This window comes from Passer domesticus, chromosome 26 (genome assembly GCF_036417665.1).
Source record: "Passer domesticus isolate bPasDom1 chromosome 26, bPasDom1.hap1, whole genome shotgun sequence".
Taxonomy (NCBI): domain Eukaryota; kingdom Metazoa; phylum Chordata; class Aves; order Passeriformes; family Passeridae; genus Passer; species Passer domesticus.
The window spans coordinates 5,050,286-5,059,397 of record NC_087499.1 but is presented as its reverse complement, the minus strand read 5'-3'; the positions used below and the strand labels follow the sequence as shown (position 1 = coordinate 5,059,397).

General features: G+C 42.4%; 1 long non-coding RNA gene across 1 annotated transcript; it reads left to right on the top strand.

The window, feature by feature from the left end:
• The first annotated feature begins 6,970 nt into the window (after window positions 1–6,970).
• On the top strand, window positions 6,971–8,769 carry LOC135286337 (uncharacterized). Its single transcript, XR_010350708.1, has 3 exons — window positions 6,971–7,396; window positions 7,516–8,044; window positions 8,096–8,769. It is a non-coding gene; the product is annotated as an uncharacterized LOC135286337 (long non-coding RNA).
• Window positions 8,770–9,112: the final 343 nt, after the last annotated feature.

Genomic DNA, 9,112 nt, shown 5'->3' with positions numbered 1-9,112 from the left:
AGTACTGTCAGGAACAGGAGGCATGGAGAGGCCTCGAGTCCCTTTGAGTGAAAGCTGCTGCTATTACTGTGGAGCAACTGGACCCCCCCCAGACTGTTTAGCCTAAAGTTGTGAAACCTTTGCTAGCTGATCAAGATAGCAAAGGAAGCAGCTTTAAGACCAGAAGATCTGGTAAAAGGTTTTTTTTAAGCAGAAACCACACCCGAGTAGGGAAAAAGAAAAAAAAGAACTCATATTTTGTGAAATTTAAAGTTACATCAAGGGATATGGGGGAGTGGTTAATATCTGACGGACGGGTGTTGCTAAACAAAGCACTTGCTGGGGTAGTGCTAACAGAACTACAGAAACTAACCTACTGGGGAGTCCAAGGACTATGTGATTATTTCCTAAGAAATAACCTGTGCATAAGCGGATATGACCTAGCAAAAACAATTATAAAAGAGTGTTTAACTTGCCAAAAAGTGAACCAGTATGAAATAGTGAATACCTTAGACTCAGACTGAGGTCCACATTTTGTGGCCCAAACATTGCAAATTATAATTGAAGCTTCAGGAATAAAGTGGAGATTGCATACTCTGTGGCACCCCCAGAGTTCTGGGAGGGTGGAACAAATGAACAAAATTCTCAAAAATGAATTAGCTAAAGTGTTTACCCCTAGCGCTCTTGCGCATCAAAACAAGACCCCAGTCTGATATAAGGATTTCACCTTATAAAATGATTTTCGGATTGCCATTCTTGTTAACACCCTATAGCACAGGAGACTACCTGGAAGGAGAAATTTGAAGGCCCCTTTCAGGTACTCCTCATCGCTAATTCGGCCGTGCGAACCAGAAAAAAAGGTTGGACTTACATTACGAGAATTAAAGGACCAGTCCCACCCCCAAGCATTGGACAAAATTCTTCAGTGTCTGGTATTGGACCAGATTCCACACCACTCTCACCCCCGGGCATTGGACAAGATTCGTCAGTGTCTCCTTCTGGTATTGGACCAGATTCCACACCACCCTCACACCCTAACTCAGGACAAGATTCAACTGCATCAGGAGTTAATTCAGCTGAGTATACTATTATAAAAGGACCAAATGACTTAAAATTGACATTCAAAAAGACTGATGAACTGCGTAAGAAAAAAGTTTAGAATCATAACATGTCTTGAAGTGTTTTAAGAAATTTGTAAAAGTTAAAAATTGTTAATAAGTAATTCTGGTTAAGTCGTCCCAACTTGGTACCAAAGACCCCAGGTTAATCTTCTCCAGAGTGCTCCCCTAGGAGGGACCAAAGTAGCAGGGACAGATCAAGAGAGGTTTAACCAAAGGAGCAAGAGACTCTAAAGAACTTGGAGACTTCTTCTCAGTAAAATCCTCAAGAGGCAAGGCCGGGTGGGCAGGCTGTGCAAGATGACCCATACCGGACTCTTGGGAAGGGTAGTAGTGCTGGCTCTGATTGCTGGTGGTGCTCTGGAGAGCCCAGGAGAGCTGTGCAATGAGTACTACCAATCTTTCTATGAGAAAGAAGTAAGCTCCTTGCTGAGAGTCCACAACAATTGTGTTAACCTCTCCTAATTGATCTTTTATCAAAAGAATAAGAAAATATATTGGATGACCCGGAACACTGCCACCTTTAGGCAGCCACTCCTGGGAGAGCAGCCTGTAGGAGAAACCTGGTGGTGCTTTGAACGTAATGCTACTGAAGCAAACCTGGTAAATCTGGTAAAAGGAAAAAGTATTTCTAAATATTGGGAGGGCACGACAAAAATTAATCTCTTTCAGGAAACCCCTAAACACCTGTTTTGGGTCAATGGTACCACAACATCCACTGAATTGCCAAGAGACTGGTCTAGTGGTGGCATCATTAGAATTATAAAACAAACTGTCTTTATAATACACAAAGAATCTGGATCAAGTTTAAGAGTTCCTATATATGAGGATTTGAGAAAAACAAAACTGAAGGAACAATATATGTTAAACAAAATTTTGAAACTACAATCAGAATTGGAAGTAATATCTAATCAGACCGCATTGGCTCTTAATCATATTAATGACCAACTCAACCAAACCAAAACAGTAGCTTATCAAATCAAATTAATTGTGGCAGTCATTAGAAACACTTTAAACGAAATAAAAAAACTAGCATATTTACGAAATCAAAAGACTCCTACACTTGATTCCAGTTGGTGGGATAATCTATAGATTTTCAAAAAAAGTTGGAAAACTATAACCTTCACTGTGGGTACACTTGTTAGTCTGTTCTTATTTCCATGTTTAACAAAAATAGTGACATCTGCTGTACAGAATAACCTAAGAATCTCTAAAGAAATTAACCTGAAAAAACCAAAAAAGGTAATGAAGCTTAGTATACTTATGATCACCCAAGTGCTGAGGAAATGTATGATCAATACAAAAAATATAGGAAATTCTATGTTAATAAACCAAAAATTATAAGTTGATGCAAGCTTAAGCTTGATCAAAGAAAAATAGGGGGGAACTGTTATGAATAGAAAGTTGTATTTTTTTTAAGTTTCAGAGTTAAAAAAACCAAGCCAGACCGAGTCAGCCTCCTTTAGTTTCACTGCCGAAGGAAAGCTTTTCAAATACCTGTTAATGGCAGGTGATTAACTGATTGTTTCCCTGATGCTGGCTGCATACCAAGAAGATACCAAGAGAAACCCTCCAGGGTAAAGAGATGAACAGTGACACCAGAGACAACATGCAAATGAGAAACGCAGTGCACCCTGGATTGTTACAGTTTTACAGTTTTTATAAGAAAAACCCCTAAAATCACGAGCCATAAGTGACTTAAAGTGACGTCTAAGGATGGGAGCATTGTCCCGTACCTGCTTAAACCTTTTTATTTCTCACTCTAACTTGAAAAGAAACTGATTAAAGAGACCCCCCGGGTTTCTAAACCAACAAACTAAGGACTCAACGACTCTCCCGTGAGGGCAGAGTCCCCAGTTCTGTCTGCAGACCAGCGGACAAAACTGCATCATCCTCCTGCTTCGTGCCACGCCTGGGAGCAGCGGCGGCGAGGGCGCAACCCGTCGATTTCTTCCCACCTGAGCTGATTCTTCTTAATAAAGGCATTAAAAAGGAGAAAGATCTCCTGCCCATTTATTTCAACTTTAACACCGGACGTATAAAATGCATTTCAATATTTGCCAAATCCAGTGTTACAGTATTTATCTGTAACAGTGCCACTGCTCCCACCTGGGGAATTATTTCACACCTGAGTCAGGCATGCAAAAGCATTTGAAGGTGTCCCAGGGAGAGGAATGCCGGGTTTGTCTTTCCAAAGGAGCTGTGAGAGATAAAACCAGCACTGAGAGATAAAAGGAACAATGGGAAGGATTCCATTGATTGATGAAGGGAAAAAGATAATTTCCCTTTACAAACAAACTGTAGTTTGGCTGATAAATGAAATTGGATATTGAAAGATGAAAGGAACAATGGGGAAAACCTCTATAATTCCATAAGAATTGAAAAAAAAATATTCCCCTGTAATGTATAATGGTACCTTTAAAATTTTTAATTCTTATGGAATTTAGGCGTTTTCCCCATTGTTTCTTCATCTTTCAATGTCCAAGTGAATTTCTCAGACAACCTACAATTTGTTTGTAATGGCAAATTATCTTTTTTCCATCAATTCCCCTGAAAATTCCCAAGTTTATTTCATTCCCATACCTGGCGCATATGCATAAAAGTAATTTGCATATGCATTAAGCTGCCTGGTCCATTTTTATGAACCTGCGTAGTTTTTCAGTCCCATGGCTGTAATGTGGTGTTTACAACCCAGATTCAGGTTTTTTTTGTCTGTTCCAACCTCAAATGCAGTAAAACTTTCTATCTCTTTTTAACTCAGACACTTGTATTCTTTCCTATGCACTGCACTCTGTATTTTATGTATTCATTTTAATTTTATTATATGTATTTTATTTCTCCTCCTGGTTCCACCCTGTGCTTTTCAGCCCCTTATAAAAATAATTAATAGTTAATTTTATTAAATTATTATTAATTTGTTTTATTAAATGTTTCTTAAATTATTAATTAATAAATACCAATTTATGAAATGTTGAATAAATTAAAAAGGACGGTTCTACATTACAGGGGAATCTTCAGGATCAGCGTTCCAGAAAGTCTGAGCTTCTCAAGTACCACAGAAATGGGGACAGAGAGAGGGAAATTGGAATAAAAAGGAGCCTGTGACCCCAAAATTTGAGAGAGCCCAGAGGAATGCCCCGTGGCCTCTGCCTTTATTGGGATAAAGCAAAAGGCTGATCCTCTGGCTGATTTTTGGACATCAACCTCTGGGGTTTGATTTTCCCGACAACAGCAGAAATAAAAGCAAATTAATTTTAACATTGTACATATAGAATCCATCTTAATATTTGTGAAAAGCCAACAAGATAATCTGTATTTATAACACACTGAAAGGTAAAGACACACTCCTGACAGGACTCCTTGATAGAGGAGCTGTTATCTCAAAGTGTGGCTGTTATCTCAGATATATCTGTTATCTCAGGTGTGGCTGTTATCTCAGGTGTGGTTTTTATCTCAGGTGTGGCTGTTATCTCAGATGTGGCTGTTATCTCAGGTGTGGTTTTTGTCTCAGTTGTGGCTGTTATCTCAGATTTGGCTGTTATCTCAGGTGTGGTTTTTATCTCAAAGGCCAATGGCCCAGTGAGTGGCCACTAAGGACGGTGCCTCAGGAGCCCCTGGCACACTCCACACCCCCACAAGGGGCCCTGGCTGAAGCCCCCAGGTGATTTAAAGCTTGAGGAGAAGAATCCCAGCTCTCAGAAGTGACATTTGATACAGATCTAAAGCTCTGAGGGACACCCAGACCAGGTCCAAGTTCCAATTTCTTGCCTTTTTTTAACCCTGTGTTTTGTTGGGAATTTTTCAGTAGAGCTATTTGCTATTATAGAATTATTTCGTATTGGAACTGTAATAGAACTGTAACTATTATAACTATAACTATTTCATGTTACAGCTGTAATTAGAACTATAATATAACTACATCTATTATAATGATAATATTCAGTATTATATAACTATTTAGTGTTATAACTGTGATTGGCAGAGCAGACAAACTGCACACCGTTGGTGGAAGCTGTGAAGCCGGGGTGTGTTACAGTGCTGGGTGCACGGGGGGATCGTTCCCCTCAGATGGACACGTGCACCTCTGGGAACTCCAGATCTGGTTTTATCTCCCTTACTAATCCATACGCGTGGCATTTCACAGCAGGTTCATAAATATTCATTTTACTGATTTTGGTTAGTTACATTTGCAGCTGGTTTTGATCAGAAGGTACAGAAAGAACTGCTGGGTCATGCTGCCCTGTCTCCTGCAGCCTCTCCGTCTGTCCGCGTTTCTTAGAGCATAGGTTGTTTTGAGTACAGGCAGTCAGACCAAACAGCTGTGTTTGCAAGTCAAAGATGTAAATTTCACCTAAATCAAAGTGGATTTTGAAATAAATGGGCAGGAGATCTTTCTCCCTTCTAATGCCTTTATTAAGAAGAATCAGCTCAGGTGGAGAGAAATCGACGGGTCGCACCCACACCGCCGTTGCTCCCAGGCGTGGCACGAAGGAGGAGGATGATGCAGTTTTGTCCGCTGGTCTGCAGACAGAACTGGGGACTCTGCCCTCACGGGAGAGTCGTTGAGTCCTTGATTTGTTGGTTTAGAAACCCGGGGGGTCTCTTTAATCAGTTTCTCCTCAGGTTAGGGTGAGAAATAAAAAGGTCCAAGCAGGTACGGGACTATGCTCCCATCCTTAGACGTCACTTAAGTCACTTGTTGGCTCGTGATTTTAGGGGTTTTTCTTGTAAAAACTGTAAAACTGTAAAAACCCAGGGTGCAATGCATTTCTCATTTGCATGCTGGCTCTGGTGTCACTCCTTGGAAAGTCTGTCCTGATGTCTTCTTGGCAAACGGCCAGCATCAGGGAAACAATAGTTAATCACCGGCCATTAACGGGTAATTAAGAACTTTTTCTTTGGCAGCGAAACCAAAGAAGTCTGACCGGTCTGACTTGTTTTTTAAGTCTGAAACTTAAAAAAAATACAACTTTCTATTCATAACAGATTTCTGCTCTGGAAAATCTCCACTCTGTCTCACCAGTCTGGAAGGTACAGGACATGATCTCCAGCATAAATAGAATAGAAGAGTGGGGACACAAGCATCATAATGTCACCCTAGGACACAGCCACACCAGAGATAACAGCCACACCTGAGATAACAGCCACACTTTGAGATAACAGCCACATCTGAGATAACAGCCACACTTTGAGATAACAGCTCCTCTATCAAGGAGTCCTGTCAGGAGTGTGTCTTTACCTCTCAGTGTGTTATAAATACCGATTATGTTGTTGGCTTTTCACAAATATTAAGATGTATTCTATATGTATAATTCTTATGAATACAGATTATCTTGTTGGCTTTTCACAAATATTAAAATGGATTCTATATGGAAAATGTTAAAATTGCGTTTATTTCTGCTATTGTCAGGGAAATCAATCGCCAAACCCCAGAGGTTTATGTCCAGAAAGCAGCCAGAAGAATCCTTTTGCTTTATCCCAATAAAGGCAGAGGCCACGGGGCATTCCCCTAAGCTCTCTCCAATTTTTGGGGTTGCAGCCTCCTTTTTATCCCAATTTCACTCTCTCTCTCCAGGGAATTTGGGGGGCAGGAGGGGGCAGGACAAACCCCCAGGTGTTGACCACACCCCTTTTAGGCCACGCCCCGCATTTCCAGCCCCACCCCTTGCTGCTGGACACACCCACTTCTGCCCCACCCCTTCAGGCCCCGCCTCTCCCAAGTCCCAGTTCTGCCTTCTGGCCCCGCCCCCTCCCAAAGCCCCGCCCTCTAAAGAGCCTTGGCCCCGCCCCCAGTTGGATTTTCAAAAATGGAAACCAAAATCTGCCCCCAATCGACCCAAAAATAGAAACCAGCATGGGGGGGAAGGGGCATAGCCACCTGTGACATCACGGGGGAGGGGACAGGTGAGCTTTTGGGGGTCCCAGGTGGATTTGGGGGGTCCCCAATGGTTTTTAGGTCGGTCCAGGTGGTTTTTGGGCAGTTCCAGGTGGGTTTTGGGCAGTTCCAGGTGGGTTTTGGGCTGTTCCAGGAGTTTCTGGGGGGTTTCAGGTGCTTTTTGGGGGGATCCAGGTGTCCTGGGAGGGATCCAGGTGTGTCCGGGCAGGGTGCAGGTGCCCAGGTGTGCTGGGAACTGCTGATCCAGGTGTGCAGGAACCCGAATATCTGGGCGGGCTGGGACTCAGGTGTGAGGGATCCAGGTGTGAGGGATCCAGGTGTGAGGGGGGATCCAGGTGTGAGGGATCCAGGTGTGAGGGACTCAGGTGTGAGGGGGGGATCCAGGTGTGAGGGATCCAGGTGTGTGAGGGATCCAGGTGTGAGGGATCCAGGTGTGAGGGGGGATCCAGGTGTGAGGGATCCAGGTGTGAGGGGGGATCCAGGTGTGAGGGGGGATCCAGGTGTGAGGGACTCAGGTGTGAGGGGGGATCCAGGTGTGAGGGATCCAGGTGTGTGAGGGATCCAGGTGCCCAGGTGTGGGTGGGACTTGGTTATCCAGGTGTGATGTCACCTGGTTATGACATCACCCCCACCCAGGTGTGACGTCACCAGCTCACCTAGCCATGACATCACCTGCCCACACCCCCCTCCTGCCCAGGTGTGACATCATCCAGGTGTGACATCATCCAGGTGTGATGGGAGTCACTCAGGTGTCCCAGGTGCCACTGCTCAGCTGTCCCCTGCCCCATGTCCCTGTCCCCCCACAGGTGCCCCTGTGCCTCACAAAGCTGTCCCTGCACCTGCCCAAGTGTGGCAGGTGCCACTCAGGTGTCACTCAGGTGTGACATTACCTGCCCAGGTGTCACTCAGGTGTCACAGGTGTCACTCAGGTGTGACATTACCTGTCCAGGTGTCACAGGTGTCACTCAGGTGGGGCATTACCTGCCCAGGTGTCACTCAGGTCTCACAGGTGTCACTCAGGTGTGACATTAGCTGTCCAGGTGTCACTCAGGTGTCACTCAGGTGTCACTCAGGTGTCACAGGTGTCACAGATGTCACTCAGGTGTCACAGGTGTGTCTCAGGTTGGGATGGGCTGTGTATTCTGTTTCTCTCTGCTGGGGCAGTTCTCTCCTGCTCATCGCGCAGTTTTCTTTATCCCTTCCACAGCCAATCCTCCCTCCAGGAGAGATCTGCTGTTAATGAGCCATTAATTATTAATTATCTCCTGCTCCTGGGCCAGTGAGTGTCACTGCATGGCTGATAAAAATTTGGAACAGCAGAGAGTCTTTCCCACTGCATTCCCAGAGCAGCAGCAGCTTTCTTCTTATTTTGTTTTTTTGACTTTGTTTTTATACTTTTTTAATTTTTTTTTTTTTACTATTTTTATTCTTATTTTTATCTTATTTATATTTTGGGTTTATATCAGTTTTATTTATATACTTTTAAATTTTTTTATCTTATTAATATTTTATTTCTACCTTTAGATTATTTATTTTTTTCATTTAAAATTTTAAATTTTATTTTAATCTAATTTTTATTTTTATTTCTGTCTTTTTATTTCTTGAATTTTTATTCTTTATTTTATTTTTATCTTATTTTTATTTTTATCCTTTTATTATTTATTACTTTGTTTTATTTTTATTTCATTTTTATTCTTATTTCCATATTACATTTTATTTTATTTTATTTTATTTTATTTTATTTTATTTTATTTTATTTTATTTTATTTTATTTTATTTTATTTTCCTTCCCAAATAAAGAACTGTTATTCCTGCTCCCATGTATTTGCCTGAGAGCCTTTTATTTTCAAATTTATAACAATTCAGAGGGAGAGGGTTCACATTTTCCATTTCAGGGGTCTCCTGCCTTCCTCAGCACACACCTGTCTGTTCAAACCAAGGTACACCAAAATACCCCAAAATTACACCCATATACCTTGACAGACCCTGAAATTACCACAAATCACCCCAAATATTGCACCAAATCACCCCAAAATCCCATCAGGGACGCCCAAAATCCCTCAGGAATCCCAAATTACCCCAAAACACCCCAAAATTCCACCAAAATACCCAAAAATCC